Here is a 20,238-nt window from a genome sequence, read left to right on the forward strand (position 1 = left end):
ACCAGTGCCACTTTTGGCCTACTGTACCTGCTGAACAGCCCCTGCAGGGAATGACTCCAAAACATGCCCATGCTCTCTGCTCCAGCAAGATCAGTTCTTACCTGGAGCCCTGGCGGGTGCATACATAAGTCAGCCAAATCCTGAAGCTATTCTAGTACAGCTGCAGTTCCTCCAAGTCACAGAAGGGCAAAACCACTAAATCTTATACAAAATGTATTGCTGCATTTTCCTTACAGGATGCTGCCAGTTTATGTTCCATTTATATAGGATGTAGATGTGGCATTAAGGAAACTTGTCTTGTCCCAGTGTACCTGTGTCATAAAACATCAATGGAAGGGACAGAGAAGACTGTCCCACCTTCTTAGCTCCTTGAACTAATGTATAAAACAGTAAAATCCAGTTGGATTAACTGTAACAGATCTGAGTGTCTGGTTCTTCTGAATAAGATTGTTTGATATTCCTGGGAAAACAGGGAAAAAGCAAAGATTTGCCAAAAAGATGTGAAAAGAATAAATTGATTCTTTTTTTACAAGAACCGGTTTCTTTGTGTCATGAGGACATCAGGAAAACATGGTTCCTGTTTGTTAAGATAGTAGCCACACGACTAAGATCAAAGTAGCTGTTACTGCAATACTGATTACATAAGACCAAACATAAAATCATGAAATAAGTTAGACTGGAAAAGACCTTTAATATCATGGAGTCCAACCATTAACCCAGCACTGCCAAGGCCACCACTAAACCATGTCCCCAGATGCCACATCTACACATCTGTTAACACCTCCAGGGATGGTGACTCCACCACTTCCCTGGGCAGCCTGTTCCAATGTTTGACAACTCTCTTGGTGAAGACACTTTTCCTGTTATCCAGACTAAACCTTCCCTGGCACAACTTGAGGCCATTTCCTCTTATCCCATCACTTATTACTTGGGAGAAGAGACCAATGTTGCTACCACTTCCTCTCAGGTATTTGTAGACAGCAATAAGGTCCCCCTGAGCCTCCTTGTCTCCAGGCCAAACACCCCCAGCTCCCTCAGACCCAGCCTGCTCAGATCCCTCTGTGGAGCCTTCCTACCCTCAAGCAGACCAACACTCCCCCCCCAGCTTGGTGTCTTCTGCAGCCTTACTGAGGGTGCCCTCGATCCCCACATCCAGACCATAGATGAGGATATTAAACAGAACTGGGCCCAGTACCGAGCCCTGGGGAACACCACTTGTGATCAGACACCACTGTTTGGGCTCAGGCATCTAGCCCGTTTTTTAACCTGTGAAGAGTACACCCATCCAAGCCACGAGCAGCCCATTTCTCCAGGAGAATTCCACAGGAAACAGTGTCAAAGGCTTTACTAAAGTCTAGGTAGACAATATCCACAGCCTTTCTCTCATCCACTAAGCGGGTCACCTTGTCACAGAAGATCAGGTTAGTCAAGCAGGACCTGCCTTTCATAAGCCCATGCTGACTGGGCCTGATCACCTGGTTGTCCTGTACGTGCTGTGTGATGGCACCCAAGGTGATCTGCTCCATCACCTTCCCTGGCACTGAGATTAGACTGACAATTCCCCAGATCTTCCTTCCAGCCCTTCCTGTAGATAGTGTGTCACATTCACTAACCTCCAGTCAATTGGAACCTTCCCAGTGAGCCAGGACTGCTGAGGAATGATTGCAAGTGCCTTGGTGAGCACCACCCTTCCTCCAGCTCCCTTAGTACCTTGTGTGTCCAAGTAGTGGAGCAGGTTGCTGACCATTTCCTCTGCACCCCAAGAACAACTGGTCTTACTATTAAAGACTGAGGCAAAGGCAGCATTAAGTCCCTCGGCCTTCTCCTCATCCTTTGTTACTGCTTCCCCTGCATCCAAGAAAGGTTGGAGATTCTCCTCCTTTGGTTGCCAGTGTGTTTACAGGAACCTTTTTATTGTCTTCCATGGCAGTAGCCAGTTTAAGTTCCAGCTGAGCTCTGGTCCCTCTAATTTCCTCCCTACATAAAGTTCCCCCCCCTTCCCCCAAGTTCCTTCTCTTCAGTAACAGCATGACATGAAATCATGCAGTATTTACTGAAGCAGAATAAGCAATGTGAAACTGGTTTAAGAAAGTATGTCTTGCCACACAATATATGACAGAGCAAAAGGCATGACTTGCTTTATCAACTATTCTGGACAGGCAGCGATGGCTGGAACTGTTCTGTGCTGCTCAAAGGGGACAGTATGGGATTGCATTAGCTAATACTGAAACCCACATGGCATTTCTATCCTCTACTTCTTGCATCTGATGGCATGCAACCCTACAAACCAGAGAAAGCAAAGTCTCTATGTTTAGGAACTAAGATCTTCATAGAGAAAGGGATATTAAGGTGGTGATTAACATGAACTCTGAGCTAGAGTTTATAAATATGACGGGTCTTTAATTTACACAACAAGTAGAGTCATAGAGATTAGAGAAAAGAGCTTGAGAGGGAGGGAGAGATACCTTCATATCTAACTTATGTTGCTAACACACTCTCATTACAATTAGTCTCACAACAAAAGCTTTCAAGAGTCAATATGTTTCAGCTTAGGACACAGAAACAGCAAATAGCCACGTGTCATCTACGCATTAGAGCAAAGAATTCCCAAACCCGTCCTGCAGCAGAATGCCTGTTTCTTCTTTCAATCTTACTCTGCTTATTTTGTGTCATGAAAGAAGTACCTGCATCTTTGGCAGTTGTAAAAATATCAGGCATGGCACCACCTGCCAGACTAATAACAATAATTAGAAATGTAATAAACTGTTCATTGGCAAGGTAACAAATTGTCTTATCCTTTGAAAGTCACACTGGCCCGAGGCAATTCCTCACAGACATTGGCCACTGATGTCACAAGAGCCTGGGTGAAAAGCACCGTGTGCAGGAAAACAAGAGAGGAACGAAATGAGAAAGAAAACTGAAAAGGCACTGACAAAGAGACACTGAAGCAATGGGGAGCAGCTGCAGTGCGCTCTCATCCTAGCCAACAAACGAGCAAAACTAAGGAGTTGAGCATGAAGGTGAACCAACCCTGCTGCTTCCCAAAAAAGCTTTCAGACTGGAGCACTTGGAGGATCCCATGAACTCCTAGTTACTTGCTTAAGAAGATGAAACAATTTGAAGTGAATTGAGAATGAAAACTTCAGTTGCAATTACTTCTTTTCATCCTCCTTAATTCTTTTCATCTTTCGTACAATGATCTTTCATCAAGTAATTTGCACTGGATACCTTCCATAGTGGGTTCCTCAGCCTCTTCTATCTCACACATTCAACTCTAAGCCTGGCAATCTGAGATCAATACACTGAAACTGCTCTAAGTGCTAAAGCAATCTTGGTTTGTCTGCCAAATAGCACTTAATGGCCTGTTCAGGATTTCTCCCTCCTATTATTACTTTCCATTTGAACAGACCACACACAATTTAACATTGCTTGTTTTCTAAGAGAGTGTTTAAAATCATCCTCAGCAATGAAAATCTGGTTTCATATTTTTATGACCTTTAACGTTTATGCCGCCTCTCCTGTGCAATATGGTTTATCTCTAAAAAGCCAGTTTCTGCAATGTGTGAACATAATATATTTGCTTCAGTCCCTGCCTTTCCTCATCCATCTTACAGAATATATGCACTGAAAGGAACACAGCTACCGGTTCCCTGCTTGCAGAGAAGTGGAGAGAAGAAAATCAAGTCATAAACGCTGTATAAGCACTTCTTTCTGAGGCTTCTGATGATTTCACAGTCCCAGTAAGTCATCTAGGAGGGGCCCATGCCAGGCAGCAGCCTGCTTTTGTTCTTTGCTTTGTACTAAGAAGGGAGGGACATTGCTGAGGTACAACACTTTGAGTATTTATATGATTCATTCCTTCTTTCATTGAATCATTTTCTAGTCTCTAAGATAATACCTCTGGGATGATTTCAACTGCTGTTTGCGGAAGTACAAGGTTTTATGTTTTCCACTATTGTGTGAAGATAAAGATGAAGGAAGGATTGCCCAAGCAAGATGTGAAAATGGTTTGGACAGGATAGGGGAAACCTCTCTCCTGTAGCTCTCATTACTGACCATATGGCTCTAAAGCCTTGCACACAGGAGCTTGGCAGGTTAGCTCAGAACCCTGACTACCAGCCAGGTATAGCTCCATAACCCTCCTGCTGAACATGATGCGTATTACCCCAAATCCAAGCGGTGCCCTAAACAGTGTCGAGTAACTCATCATGTGTTTGCACATACCCATATATGCTATTCCTTTTGAATGCCCCAGGTAAACCCTTCCCACTTCTTTCTGTTTCATAATCAATAGGTGGTAGAAGTTTCATAATCAATAGGTGGTATTGCACCTTGGAGTGGTGGTATTAAGCACCTATGAGCTTTGCCTATAAATACTATAACTATGTTCTAATGAGCTCCTCAGAAACTCATGTTTCAAGAACTAAATTTGAGTCATATTCCTAAAACAGATTATTTTTTTCTGCAATACAACACTACTAATCCTATTTATACACCTGGAGTTCTCTCATTGTCAATGCTTTTTGGGAAGCTTGGGACAAATGCTCCCCCAGAAGTCTATGGAAGTGGAGAACTGCTCCAAGGGCGTGCATGTATTGGCACTAGCTGCTTATGGAGCACTGTAGTTAGGAACATCCAAGCACACTCCAAGAAAGGAAGAAGACAGACCAGTTGTACTGGTTATTAGACATGGTTAAGGGGCTAAAAAACAAGAAAGAAACCCAACAAAAACCCTAACCCAACACACACACGTTTGTGCCAAGCCAGTTATAAGAAGATAATCATGTGCTGGCCTAAGCCTCTGGCAGGAGTAAAACACTGTTAGCTGTCTTCTAGTTAGCTAAATATTAATCATCCTGTTTAGAACTAATCATGTCACTAACTGGTTAGAAACTTGGTTAAAGGTTGTGGTGCAGAGAAGGTGCGCTGGTTTAGCTCTAGCTGCAGTATTCCTAGACTTCTACACAGAATGTGTTGAACAAGGCAAATACAAGAGCGATATCTCAGTTGTTAGCAAATTCATAAGCTTTTGGAAATGACATAGGAGGTTCTGAGAGAGCCTGAAACAACCCAAAACAGATTCTCTTCAGTTGCTGTAAAGGAACGGTGCAAGAATAGAACGTGTTTCATCTTGGCTTGCAGAATAAGTAAGTACAGAGTAAGTAAGTACAGTAAATTGCTAACATGCTTCATCTGGACCACAGAGCAAGACTGCCTGTCATTCACAAACAAATGTTGTTTCTAAGCTCTGTCACAGCTCCAGAAAGGATGCTTCATGCTCATGACAGAATGTCAGCAAGGAGGAACAGACCAGAAAATAGCCTGAGAACTAAAAGATGCACACTATTTGGGGAAGGTGTGGGTTATTCAACACCTTTGAAATCATCTTGCAGCTTAAAATAAATGGAAAATCAAAAGAGCAGGCAGCAAGCCTTAGAAGCAATAGTATGAAGTAATGTATGAGTGATCATTTCATTGCTTATGCCTTAGCACTAAGTGGCCAAACCTGCATAACATATTCAGAATCACGAATGTGACAGGATTGGGTTTGGAAGACTCATACAGTTCAAAGGCCTTACTTGTAGCTCCACATGTTCTTGAAACTCCCACAGTCCCTCAGGGCCTTAAAACCAAAATGCAATAGCATTCTCCTTTGAATCTTATGTGGTCTGACCTTTAGAAAGTCCTATTCAGATAGAGGAGAGATGCCTAAACAGAGGATCAGCCAACTGTTCTTTTCTCTCTGGTATCAATACCAAAGTTTCCAGAGCCACTGTCACTGTCAGTTATGTCATGTTAATGAATTACTGCTGGGATTCAGTCACTTGCCTTCTGACACTGGCCACACTCTTCTACAATCTTGACTTTGACAGAGACCGTGGTCAGCAAATGACCATGTTCTGGAAACTGGTGTAAGGCATCTCTCTCCATATCATGGCCATGTCACCAAAACTCCCCCAGTAGCCTCATATTGTGCTACTCTGTGATGTTAGGAAAAGCCTGGCAGCCAAGAATGAAGAAGACAAAAGAGCAAACAAAACCAGGCTGCCAACTTACCACTTCTCCAGCAGCTTCAGGCTAGGAAAGCTTCTCTTTCTGTTAACCTTGCAACAAAAAAGGGAAGAAAAACATGGAAGACTCTTTCTGAAGTGTAATGTCAACAAAAGAGGGAAAGTTGAGAGAATGCTGCCAACTCTTCACACATCATGTTCTGGGAGAAAAGAAGAAAGTTTATGATATGTTACAGGACATTTCAACCTGACTTTGAGCTCGGAAACTTTACATGGATACAGCTCCAAGGAGGAATAAGCATTCCTCCCTGAGGACAGGAGGATGGTCCAGCTGCCCTGGAGTGGTGAAGGGTCCTGACCATGGCATATGATACTGAATAGTTATAAGGAACAAACCACAATGCACAAGACAAAGTAAACCAGTGAGGAGAAATGGAGATTATTACTCCATTAGCCCAATATCTGTCTTAAATTATCTCACTCCTGTATTGAAAGTTGCATACTAACAGCAGTCTTGTCAAAAAAGCAAACCAAAACATCCTGCTAGATGACACAATGCCTGTAACATGTGTGTACATCACCTCCCTGAATCTCACCTAGAGCAGAAAGGCACAGAGTCAAGTCTAACGCCCCGTCTTGAGCTCATCCTTTCTAAAGTAACAAAACAATAAGAGCTTATAGTGGCTTTCACATTGCTCCAGATGCTCTGCTTTATAGGCAACACTAAATCACTGGTCAGGAAACAATATTTCATATATAATAATGGTTCTTTATATTGTAATTTCAGATTAAACAATTAACAAACAGAAAGTGCTGCAAATGCCAACAAAAGAGCATCTTATGGGCGTGCCAGATTTGGAGGCTGTAATTCACATCTCCCTGGTGAATTTTATCCTTCAGTCTTCCAAGTGAACGCTGCAACTCGCAGCTCCACTAAACTATAACAATGACAGGGAAAAAATGCTCAGATGTCAGTGTTTTGTCACAAGAGGCTCAGAAGGGAACGAGAACAATATTCTCTTTTCTATATGGAATGCTGACGTAAGTGCAGTTTACCAGTGTGTTTTTCTATTCCCATTAAACTACCAGATAAATGCACTTGGGATTATTTCTTAGGGACAAATATGGGCCGAAGTGTATGTAGGTTAAACCAAGGTGTGTATTCCCTAGGGATATCTCAGAAGATAAAAAGCAAGCCCTGACTACTATTTAAAGGCAGCACAGCAGACGGTTAAGTTACACCCAGGTGTGTCTTCCCTCGGGTGATCCCAAGGGAGAGATGCTGGGCCACTTTTCCTAGTTAATGGTGGCAGAATAGCTGGTTAGATTATGTCTGAAGTCATTTTGCAAGCTTATCATCCAAATGTTAGGATACAAAAATTGTAAGCCTCCAAAGCTATGTATGATAACAAATGCTGCTGCCATCACTGCATAATGAAATAAAATGTATGAAGAAAAAAGGCAATAAGCCCACTACTAAATTAAATAAGAATATTTTATCAAAGGAATGAATTGATCCTCTGTCTGGACACAAAATGTTCATAGCAAAAATTCCTCACTGACACATCTCCAGATCAGCAAGACCACTCTTGCCAATTTTAAACAGGAGGGGTTTACAGCGAGGTCAGGAGTGGCTTTCTGTGTAAGGAAGCCCACGAACACCTTATGTTAAAGTTGATCAAACATTCTGAACTGGACACAAAGTTTCATGCACACCTTTGAGCTCAGCTTACCCATTTCCAGTGCTTTGAAAAGCACCAGCTAGTCCAGGAAAAACCTTTGAGACAAGGCTCAAACTGTGGAACGTAAGAAGATAGTATTTTTTCAACTTCTATTACAAAATGAACTCATATACCCATAATGCTGCACTACAGGAAGCAGATCAGGCAGGGTGGATGACTCCCCCTAAACCAGAGAAACAAATAGGGAAGCAGGAGCTTTAGCCACTCATTCCGGACAGATTACAAAGACATCCTGCTGTGGCAGTCATGCAGATGGGCATTTCTTTTCCCTCTGCTGTAAGTGCCTGTATGGATCTATCAAACAGTAATACCACTTTAGTAATCTTCAGTGGACAACTGAGCCTTCAAGAAAGGTGATCAGAGCCGTTTCCACCTGCTGACATTATTACTTCAAACTCTAGTCTCAGTCAGACATCAGTGAATTGGTTCCACTGACTCACATGATGAATATTTACTCTGCAACTTTGATGGCTGCTAATATTTTCCCCCAAGAAATGGAAGATCAGCTCTAGGAACAGAATTTAACAGTTCAGAATCACTGCCAGTACTGAGGTACTAAACAAGTACCTTAGTCTTTCAACATAAGCTCAGAGCAAGGAGAAATGTAAAGGTAACTCATTACAATAGGCCAGTCTGGATCTGACAACACTATGTTTGTTCTGATGTAAGCTCCTTGATCTCTTCTGTTCTTTGCTTCTGGCATATGGCATCATCTCCCGAAGACCAAACTGTTTTACTTTAGCAAAACTCTTCACACTGACTGCAAGACAGCTGTCAGGAAAGCAAAAAAATACCTTTAATTCTACAAAACTGTTCTGCTACTCAAAGGATAAACACTATGTAGCTGTACTGCTGGGTGGGCTGCACTCTCCATGTCCACAAAGGTGAATGTTGATAAAAGGCTGTGATACACGTTGGTAAGAAACAGGAAAAGTCTGCAGCAAATAGTGACACCCCCTTTCCTCTAGGTATTTCCTCCTGATAGTTATCCCAGGCAAGAAGAGATAATGCTTGCCAGTCAGTGGTTCACTTTCATTCAGGATCTTATCTCTGCACTGCAATCGACCTGTGACGCCAGCTCAAGTAAACACACCCAGCAACTTAATGTTAAACTGCCTAACTTAGGTACCAGTAACTGCAGCACTGCAGCAGTCTGGGTTCCAAGGCAGGCTGCAAAGCTTCCTGCAGAGACTGGGTTAATAATCAGGCCATTAGCCTGCTTTGGTTCTGGGCTAGTGCAGTTAGTACCTAAATTACTAGCATAAAACCACCTCAGATTTGTCTGTCTCAGCTATCATAGTAAGAATGGCTATTAAGGGTAGTGCAGAATTTGGGAATAATGAACGAAAGGTGGCAAGTATAGCCCAAACCATCTCAGAATCATCCCTGCCAGCTTTAGACATGGAACCCTGAGGAACATTAAATATGAAAGCCCTTGGAAAGGACAAGTAATTATCCAGCTCTATCTTTGAGATCAGGAAAGAGCATATCTACCAACACTGCATGCCCAGGATCTCTACAAGATCCAGCAGATAACTTAACAAAGTCTTTTTTATCAAATCTCAGAAGCTCCTAATAGATTAATAAAATCAAACTGGCAAACTCTTGATAGGAAATAATTCATCATAGGGAAAAACATGGCTTTTCTTCCACCATTATTATGACATGCAGATGCCATGGTAGATCTTTTCTATCACAAACCTGTGTGAAGTATTTTGCATCAGGAATCACAAAAACACTTCATGAATAGCATGAACTTGATGTGGATATAAATACGTCCTCCAAAGCAGAGAACATGTTTTTATCAAAGTTTCAAGACCTTATTCAGTATCTCACCATAATCGTGGGAGATAAACATGGGTGTACCTATACAATAACCTGGGGGCCGCAAAGATGTTTCTACTGTTTTGTGGAATGATGATAATTATATTTAGCACTCATTCAAGGCTTTTCATCTTCAAAGCACTTTACAAACATTAATTAATCCTCACAACACCCTATGAGGTAGGTAAGTGTTATTACAGTAGGTGTGATCAGGTTTGTGTAGGGGACTGTAGAGTGTGCACAAAGCCAGGTATGGGCAGCAGAAATACCTATTCCTGCAACAGCACATTTAAACTCATATTCCTCTCTACATACCTGCACACAAAAAACAAACCTCTCCACATAAATATATATACATACGTGCCCACATGAATGCATACACTCCTCCAATCTAGTTCTATTTTTATGACTGTGCTAAGGCATTCTGTTCTGGGAGAAAAGTATTACCTTGAGTATACTGGCCTTGTAGTGCTCCTCTTACATTTAAATGGTGCGACGTGGTTTGACTTTCTATGGTGGAGCCACAGGTCCTTTCCATGACAGGAGTTCAGAGTGAACAAGTGCAAGGCAGACACCTATTTCTGGCAGCTGGATGCTTTCTGATAGTATGGCAAAATCCATGCCAGGAAAGAGTGTTTTTAATAACCACAGGTAGATAATAGGTTTGCAAAACACAGTAACAGATGAGTATTTGAATTCAAAAGAAAACCAGAGAGGCTGAGAGGGAGCAGCACTCTCTTTCCAGACAGTTAGAGCTCGATACCTGCCCGACTCCTCTGAAGAATTACCAAGAGAACAAGGAAAAAAAAACCTGCAGCTTAGTCATATTTGTATTCTTATTAAATGCAGGACTGCCCGAGGCGAACAAGAGCTGATATCATAATTATTGGCTTGCCCAGCCAGCTGCCTTCTCTCACCTGATGTAAGATCAGATCTTTCCAGCCTTTGGAGACTCTGTACCGCTGAGCCTCCACTCTCTCTGCAGGGCTGTTTGAATGACCTAATCCTGTCCTGGAGCAGCAGCACGCCGTTTTGCTTCAGTAAAAAGGTAAGAGGAAACCTCTGACAACTTCATATGGCTTTTTAGAACTCAGCCGTGAAAGCCAAACGGAAGGGGGAGCAGAACTCTTTTGCCTTGGCTCATCTATTTAATCTGAAGTCCCCGAGGCTGACTTTGAAGAACTTGAGGCTGAGGGAAGGGGAAGGTCAGCACCTACATCCCGTTCCCCGGCAACTCCTATAGGTATTTATCAGCCGCGAGTGCAGAGTAGCAAGAGAAGGAGTCGAGAAAACACCAGGTAAGTTTAAGAGATCCATTAGTCTAATACTGGGAGAAATGAAGACTGTACGTGAATTCCAGGTGTAGACCAGCTTAATGTAAGCTACTTTGTGTTAGTTACAAAGAAAGCTGGAAGTGTTTACTATTACATGGGGGGAAAAGGACTTAAATAACAGAGGGAAAAATTATGAGAAGTATTTCCAAAAACAAAAAGTGGGAAATCTGATGTCTCACAGATTCATAACAGATTTATTTCAAACTTTTCCAATAGCAAATCAAAACTTGGGAAGTTGCATGTTGTGAAATCAAGTTTGTTTTTACTGCGGCCTCTATTTTTCATCTGTTGCTTTTGCCTCATGTGTTGTGTAGTAGTAGATGAAAACTGTTTTAGACTTACTTCTATATGGCAAGGTGACTGAAGTGACATCCAGACAGGAGCTAGGATGTGTTGACTGCAGAAAGGACTGAATTTGAGTGTTGCAAATGGAAACTCGTTTGTTATTTCTTTATATACACAGGAAGTCTGTCGCTTTCTTTTCACTTCTTAGTTTCAGACTGTTAGACTGCCAGCAAGAAACAAACTGTTTGTGTTACAAACACAATAATTATCAAACCTATAAATAACAGCCATCATTCACTCCTGGCCCTCCTGCCAGTTTACTGGACATCAGATTAAATCCTGGGGAATTAGACTTTTTTCTACAAATGTTTAGGTTTATCTGAATCATGTGTCTAACTCAAATTCTGATGCGAGTGAGCGGATGGGTTTTAGGCTGAAATGTATTTTGTGCATAACTAATTATGATTATAGAACAAAAAATATATTTAGGATGCATATTTCTTAAAGAGTAAAGGGTTGTGTAGTTTGCTTTCAGCCAGGTGATACTGTGTATTCTATATGCAGCTGAGAAAATATACAACTAAAGCACATTGTTTACTTCATCCTCGTGACGGGAGATGGGTACAAGTAGTATAAATGTAAATAAAGTAAGGGACTGCATCCTCATCATTCGAGCATCTACACTCACCTCAAATGTTGTAGCGTAGGAAAGTACCGGCTTGTAGGCAAGTACAGATAGTTGTATAATATTGCTGTGTTCCTAGATACAGCCAGAGCCATGTGTCAGTTACTGAGATAAGAGTCGGTCGTGTACTCTGGGGAGTAAATGGAAGTATCTCTATGCCACTGTGATAGGTGTAAATAGGAATACATGAAGACACTTGCCATTACTGCAAAACACTGGGCTGAAAGAGGAAAGTGCAGAAAGAGGCTCACCCACATGAAGCAATGTCCTTCTGATCCATTCTTTGTAATAACAGGCTTTTCCTTTTATAGGACAATAGCTTGCTGCTCAAAGAGAGTTTTTGAAGGGGTTAATAAGAAAGACACGTTAAAAAAAAACATAAAATACACTATGTCCTTTTAGAGCATCTACAGCATCTATTTTGTAAAAACAGAAATAAAAAGAAAACATAATTGTTGAGGATTTCTGGAAATTAAACATTAACCACAACAATATTCTAACCTTTTTGGCTGCAAACACCAGAAATTTCAACCAAGCAGTGGTGTCGTGCAGAGCTACTTTAAATCATTAAATCACTCCCATATCCTTGTTTCATAGGCTGTTAAGTGACCAAGAACAGGGGGACAATGGTATGGTCTCCAAACGAGCTGAAACAGAAATTTCCAAGTCCTGCAAAAAACAGGGATAATTGATTCCCATTAGAACCAAAAGGAGCCTTTGATGGCAACCCTGAGTGGCCACAGCTAGATCTGAGGTCCCAAGTTCTGCAGTAATCTGTGCAATAACATTAAAAGGCATAAAGTTGGGAAAAAAAACCACCAAAACCAAAATCCAAACCAATCCTCCTCTCCCTCCCCCATATTTAGCCTTTAAAAGGTGGGGACTCAAAGCACTGAACAGTGTATAAGGAAGAATTTTTACATGTATTACTCTGTCCTGCTTAGAAACCAGACAATTACAGATGCAAAATATTCTAGCAGGTTACACCTCACTCATGCAGAAACGTTGGAAGCTGGCTCTTTCTGACTGTGTCCATTGGAAACTAAGGAAAAGTGTTATTTTGGATGTGGCACAACAAAAACAGTATTTGTTAGGTCAGTGTCCATAAGCCAATAGAGGTAACTTCCAAGCAGACAGGATTTACTGTTGTGGCCATGTCCTCTACTGTTACTCACATAGCCTGAGCTTTATGATTTGTGTCAAACACACCTCTGTGCTCTTCTGCACCTCAAAAATCATTAGGTCAAAATACAAAGAGATTTATTATGGAGATAATGCAGATTAAGTGAGAGGTACAAATAAAACCTTCCTCTCTCTCATCCATCTGTGAGTAGGGCCAGTGCCACATCCTCCCAAAGCACTTCTTCATTGAGTTCAGATTTAAAAGCTAGGTTCTCAAAAGCTCTGTAAGGCTGAGAGAGGCTGGAATATCCTGAGTAGGATCCCACTAGTAAATCCCCACAGCCTGGCATCATTCTGTCTACCTCGGGAAGCAGAGCTGTGAGGTGCTGCTTCTTTCTCCTGAATCAATGCCTAACATAACATGGTGCTAACAACAGGATACTGTTTATGTTTAAGACTAAAAGCTAAGTCTCATCAAATTTATTACTAAAGACACTATGAAATTTTTACTAAGATTAGAGAAATAATTAACTCTTTTGCCACATGTCAAACACAAATTCAAGTCATGCCCTCACAATCACAGCCCACTGCGCTGCTGCTTCCCTAACTGGCTCCTCACCCCACACACATTCTTGGCTTTGTTGGTTCCTTTTAAATCAGTTAAGTACTGTACAAGACAGCCCATTTTTGCAGCCCCTTTGTGCAACTAAGCCTCCTGGTCATACAGGAGATACTACCAGGGGTATCTCCCACAACACTGAGAAAGCTGAGAGCCCTCAATGTAAACTAGCATGTTGTGCTCACTACCTTCCTGCAAACACCCTCTTCCAAGTGGCCTAGATGCCACTATTATTCCTTCAGACCAATACTTAAAAGAGCCACATATTCCAAACAACTGCAATAGAATATAGTATTCTCTATTTTAATTTGGGATGAAGGACCTTTAGAGTTGTCCACAGAACAACAACGTTGCTTTTTGCATCATATAAACAAAATAATAATACATAAGATTATTATATGTATCTTACCTAAACTCCCTAACATTTTCAAGTGAAACCTACATTCTTTGTGCCCTGTTGAACGTTGCAGAGTATTGAAGGGAGCTGCTAAATGTGTGGTTAGTAAAGTGATCCCTGCAGAGGCTTTAGAAATCTCCACAGTGTTTTTCTGAGGCTTAGTAAATATATGTAAAATCTTTTTAAGATGTTTGGATGAGACAGGGCTCCTGCAATCCAGAGCATTATTATCTTTCTGTTGGTGAAGTGCTCAGAAATGAATGAAGCATATAGGGTGAGGTTCCATCAGAGTCATGTAATGAAGCTAAACATGCTGTCATTTTAACCCAATTTGTTTCCCTCTGTACTGCTGCCTCACCAGTTTGTTAGAGCCTCTCAAAGGAGCTCATCCAGTGTCAGCTTACAACTTCCACACCTAGCCCGTACTTTACTCCTGGAATGGGTAGGTATCCCTGCCCTGCAAACTCTTAACTGCTGGTTCAACAGACCTGCCAGGACAGGTCCCTGCAACATTCCCCTCTGTGGGCAAATGGTAGGATGCCAGAAATATTAGACAGGAACCTGTTCTCCCAGGAATGTAAGTAATTCATAGAAGGAAATAATTTACTATTTTCCCAGCTGGAATAATTAAACAGCTAGGCACTGTCCTCCCAAGCTGCAGAAAAGAAGAGCAAAGGGGGGGAGGAAGAGCTGGAATGTCCTTCTATAGAACTTCTCTTCCAGACTAAACAACTTAATTCTGTAAAGCTTTCCTCATAGGCCATGTTTTCTGGGCCTCTGAACATTCTCACTCCTCTCCTCCTCCAAGCTGGAGGTTCAAACTGCAGTGCCCAAAACTGGACACAAACCTTCAGCTGATGCTTTTCCAAGAGCAAGAGGAGTTACTTCACAAGTCCCACATATTTCTGTAAGTGCCTTGTACCTGCTAGCATGTCTGCCTTTTACATTATGGCATGATGTGGCTGATGTAGCTCAGCTTGTAACCCATTAAAACATCTACACCATTTTATACAGTCACTTATTCTCATTCACTATCTGCAGGGTTTATTATTCCTGCCAAGATGCTGAACGCAGTTATCACTGAACTGCACTTTACTTTCTCCACATCATTTTTCCTGACTCCTTTTGAATATTAATCCTCTCCTCTAAATCCATATGCAAAGCCTTCCATCTTCATGCTGTCTCCAAATGTGATTAGTGCTCCTCTCTAGTCTATCATGCAAGTCATTAATGAAAATCCCAAGTAGTTACAGGCTCTCCAAGAAATCCACTCAAAATACCCTTTCATTCTGACAGCAAACAGCCAGCAGGGACTCTTAATGATCTCTTCCATCCACCTTTATCTCCTCTCTAGTAGAATTTTACCTAAAATGCATGTTCTTAGTTTGCTCACAAGAACATCATGGGAGGCAGTGTAGAAGCCTCACTAAAGTCAAGCTGTATTACCTGTAGACCTTATCTCCTCTTCTGGCAAGGCCAGTCTGCAGGGGAGCTAAGCTGGTATGACAATTGCTTAGGAAATTCATAATGGTTTTTACTTTTGCCTTTTTTTCCTTGTTTTGGTGTTTGTTCAATTTTGGACTTTTCTGGGAATTCAAGTTAAATCTGCCATCTGTAATTCCCTCACTTGCTAGTTTCCAGACAGGCACTGGATTTACCTCCTTTCAGTGCTGTACAGGGCACTCACACTCAGTGCATTCTCAAAGACCTGCAGCTCTGCGGTAATTTCAGCTGATTCTCCAAATTCACTTGAATGTAATTAATTGGGGCGACTGAACCTGAAGATGTCAAAAGGCCTTGGCCCTGTCCTCTGGGAGGGGAGAACACCCATAGCCTTCAGTGTATGAGATCAGAGGCAAACAGCATTAATATCCCAGGATTTCTCATCCTCTGACTTGGCATTGCCCCGTTAGTTTTCCATTGTGCTTTAAGGTCAGTAATTAATGGATGCCCTACTTTTCCAGGCAGGAATAGATTTGGGATGGTTTGTTTTCTTTTTCTTTGAAATGCAGAGTGTCTAGAGAGCACCTGCTCCACCACATGGGGATGGGGTCAGCTTTGTGCTATCTAAATTCTGGTTTGGTAACACCCAAGAGATCCTATTGTCTAACATCTTTTATACGAACCTTTCAAAGGACTGAAAAATTACATAGTAGGACCAGCAGTTTCAAGATTAGCCATTAATGCAAGGTGCTGTTTGGGATAGTCTGCACACCGCCTTCTCAGGAGTTGAGCAATAGTCCCACTTATTTAAATCTATGGAAATTTACTGTCCATAAGTATATATCAGTTCAGCACACAGCTTAAAATACCTGTACTCGGATGGAAAAACTCTTTGTGTCCCATTTCCATTCCATGCTTAAGACTCACTAGAAAGCTAGTAAAGGCTTCCTGGATTTCTGTCCATCCTCACATAGATGAGTTCCCTGCAGCCTAATTTCACATGCATTGGCTTGCAGGAGCTTTCAGCAGTCAAACTGAACAGCTAAAACTCAAACGGGGCACAGCATAACTCAGTCACTTGTTCTTTTTTCCTCTCTGACTCTATAATCAGGAAAAACGAAGGCAGATGTATTGATACATCTGTGTACTGTGTAGAATGGCTCGAAAGGAGTGCAAAGGGGGCTGCAAATTTTGGCTCAAAGTGATGGTTTTCCTTATTGTTGAAAGCCTCCACAGAAAAAATAATTTTAAAGGATATATTAAATTAAAATAGGAAAAGGTCAGGTTTAGAAGATTTTCCCACATATAGAGTCATATATAGATTTAAGATGACAAACTAAAATTAAGGGAGAAGGGAAATGTGGAAACTGGAACAGCATACACTGAAACTGAAGGTAGAATGTACCAGGAGTGAACTTCTTGAATTGAATAGTATGGATAATCAAATCTTATATCATGGAATTCTGAAAAGCATGAGGGATTTATGATACCTGCTTATGGGTTTTAGACACCAAGAATCAAGTTTCCACCTTTATTTTTCCTACCAATGGGAAAACATGTATTCTTGACAAAACTGTTAAAAAAGTGATTTTTGTGTACTCCCTGTTCCAGCAGCACTGAGCTTCTCAAAAACTGTAAGACAGGTCAAGAATTACAATAAGAAAAGTGGGAACTGGCAGTATTTAACTTGGATAGGGAGAAGGAAAGGAATAGTTGACAGAAAACAAAATCAAGAGCCCATAAGAATTCCTGTGCCCTAGTTTAGCAAGTCAGATTTGACAGTGCGTTCATTAGTGATGTTTAATGTTTAAACAAGCATGCATGGGTTTTGTAACAGACACAGGGCCTGATTTCCCTGACAGAAGAGCTAGGCATGTGCTTTTCATTTCATTTTCCTGCTGATACTCTTCACTTCAATCTAGCTGACCTGGCATTGAGCAGGCGAGTTGGACTAGATGAGCTCCTGAGGTCCCTTCTAGCCTCAGCCTTCCTGTGACTCTGAACCTTTCCAATGGTATTCCTGATGGTATATAGATCTTCTTATGGATTGGAAACAATAGCTGTGAAAACCAGGCACCCCATAGCTCTGCTCTGCTCCCAACCACGGAGCAAAATGGCCTTTGACCATAACATGAGATCTGCTGTAGGAATCTACTGTCACCACAAAATAAGCTGACAAAGACAGCAAAGTATGAGGTTGGTTCAAGCAGCTGAGTGGCCTCTTCACCAGCAGAGAGTAATGAAAGCTGACAAAAGCTTCTCATACAGAAATTCACTTTACACAGCCTCAGATACAACTAATCCCAAACACAAATCTTCTCCTTGACTAGAAAGCGCTTTGCTGACAGCTACCATAATATAAAATCCTGTTTTCCAAAGGAAAACATATTAAATCAGAGGGAATAACTATAGGAATGCAAAAAAAGTCTAAAATTAAACATGTTCTTTAATTTCATGACTTTTCTTCATGAATAAGCATCTAAAAAGTGTCCAAACAACATATTATTCGCTCAGGACCCTACTTTCCCTTGCTGACATCTTTATTTTGCTCTACAGCATCTGTAACACTGTGTGCTGGCTTTGCATTCCAGTCTGTAGTCCCCCCCAAATAATATAATATCATAAAAGTAGTCCTATACTCAGTCAATCTGAAAGAGCTCAAACACTAGAAAGAGTGAAAAACTGTATTACACAGAGATCTTTACAAGGTAGTAAAATGTTGAGCTGTTGCTGTTATAGATGTTGATACAGATTTGGGGGTTATAAAACATTAATATCTTTTAATATCTCAATTTGCTTTTTTCTCCTGGAATTACTGTTAGTAGTTCCAGAGTTAGCAATAGTATGAAACTGTACTTCCAGTCCCTTCATGAATATTCTTTATCAGGTGTGTGTTGGAAACAAACACCTATAAAAAGTTTAATTTGCATTATTTTTTTATGTACAAGAAAACAGAATGGCTTTTGCAATAGGTTTAGTTTTACATCTCTTTCTTTAATGTGGTAATCCCCTTAGTTCAGTACATTATGGTTTATGTATCACTGAAATTTAATACTTTAAGAGAAGAAATGAGAATAGTTTCAAGCTCTTTATAGCTGGTTGCTCCCAAAACTGTAAGATTCCATTTCAGTAAAGGAGTTGATTTTTTACACTAAGGAGAGACTGGACAAAATCCCTGTTAGAAGGGGCACAAGTCTCTCAGGAAGAATCTCATGTATTTCATAAGCTGTATGATGATACGTGTATGTCAAATGCAACATGAGTATATGGGGGAATGCAGGACTTAGATAATTCCTGTTTAATTTTAGCTTTTTTCTCATTCCTAATTTTCACCTTTATTAAGGATTTTGAAAGAGCATCAAGGATGTGTATTTAATTCACTCCACTTGCTTAAGTGATGCTTTCTCCATTAAACAGAGACTGTTTATTCAGACTGTTTATTGCAAAATTGTTTCTGTACATGCTGGTTTTGGATGGCTGCAGTTTCTGTGAAATTCCAGACCTTTATTTCAAGGGTGGTTTTGCCTCTTGTTTTGTGATGAAAGAAATCTCTATTTTCTAAAGTCACTGTGGTCTTCCTATAAGCAAGAGATGGGGAAGGCTACTTATTGTGCATTAAAACTTCATTTCTCCTAAAAAAACTGTGTCCCTCACATTTTCTAGTTTTTGTGATTTAGCTAATCTAGTTTAAATTATTCTTTTTAATATTTTCCCAGAAGATATTTTAGCTAGCCGTAATTTGGGACAGAAAGAATTAAAAACCTATCAGGGACTGTAGCAACAGGACAAGGGGGAACGGGTTTAAACTAAACCAGGGGATGTTCAGGTTAGATCTAGGGCAGAAGCTCTTCCCTGTGAGGGTGCTGAGGCGCTGGCACAGGGTGCCCAGAGAAGCTGTGGCTGCCCCATCCCTGGCAGTGCTCAAGGCCAGGTTGGACACAGGGGCTTGGAGCAAGCTGCTCCAGTGGAAGGGGTCCCTGCCTGTGGCAGGGGTTGGAACTGGATGAGCTTTAAAGTCCCTTCCAACCCAAACCATTCTATGATTTTATGATTCTATTTGTTGTCTCACTTATCAGTGTAACAGATACACTTACCCTGAAGGGATCAGCTCATGAGATGGACACACAAACAGTAACAGTGGAAAGCAGAGGCACTACTTTGAATACATACATAGCTCTTGAAGGAGGCTCTCTGTTACTTCAGATACTCATTTAAAAGTCAAAATACTTAAGAATGGGAAAAGCCACTCTCACGGTCTCCATTTCTTAGATACTCTATCGCTTGAGCACTTTGGAGGTTTAAGATGGACAATGAAGCCCCTCAAGAGGGGAACGCAGGTCAGATTTGTGCATTTTCTTCTCAGTGTCTTTGCTGAGCACAGGGATCACAAATTCCTTACTTCTGCTATCCTGTTCAGTCAGATAATGCCCAAATAAAGAAGTCAATATAAAAGCACCTCACACTGCACAAAGCAGATGAACCTGGCCGAAAAGTTCAGTCTAGATGAACAACTTATATTATTTTGCATCATTTTAAGTCATGCTGGATTGAACAATGTGCTTTTAAGCAACCAGGAGTGTAGAAGTGGGGAAAGAAACTTGGCTTTGTCTTGCTCCTCTTTTGATTTTCACAAAGTTCGGAGGATTTTCCCAAAAGGGTTAAAATAGATGGAGAATTAGATAAAATTAACTTTAAAATCCAATAGGTATTGTGGAGAGCTTTTCTTTTATGGATGCTTTTACCAGTCAGGAAGCAGTGTTTATGAAACAGAAATAG

At 41.1% G+C, this 20,238-nt stretch overlaps 1 long non-coding RNA gene across 4 annotated transcripts in view; it reads right to left on the reverse strand.

Moving 5' to 3' along the window:
* The window catches only part of LOC133217735 (uncharacterized), a 42,318-nt gene that overhangs the window by 3,878 nt on the left and 18,202 nt on the right, over positions 1–20,238 (reverse strand). For 3 of the 4 annotated variants that reach the window (XR_009726945.1, XR_009726946.1, XR_009726943.1), the window contains exon 1: positions 102–1,040. The exons of the other annotated variant lie outside the window; for it this stretch is intronic. This is a non-coding gene — a long non-coding RNA (uncharacterized LOC133217735). Of the gene's footprint in view, positions 1–101; positions 1,041–20,238 lie in introns of those variants that run through there. 4 annotated transcript variants of the gene reach the window in all.

The sequence above is a fragment of the Neopsephotus bourkii genome, unplaced genomic scaffold (assembly GCF_033783945.1).
Source record: "Neopsephotus bourkii isolate Nb327-2 ecotype Australia unplaced genomic scaffold, CSIRO-AGI_Nbou_v1 NB_1154, whole genome shotgun sequence".
NCBI lineage: Eukaryota > Metazoa > Chordata > Aves > Psittaciformes > Psittacidae > Neopsephotus > Neopsephotus bourkii.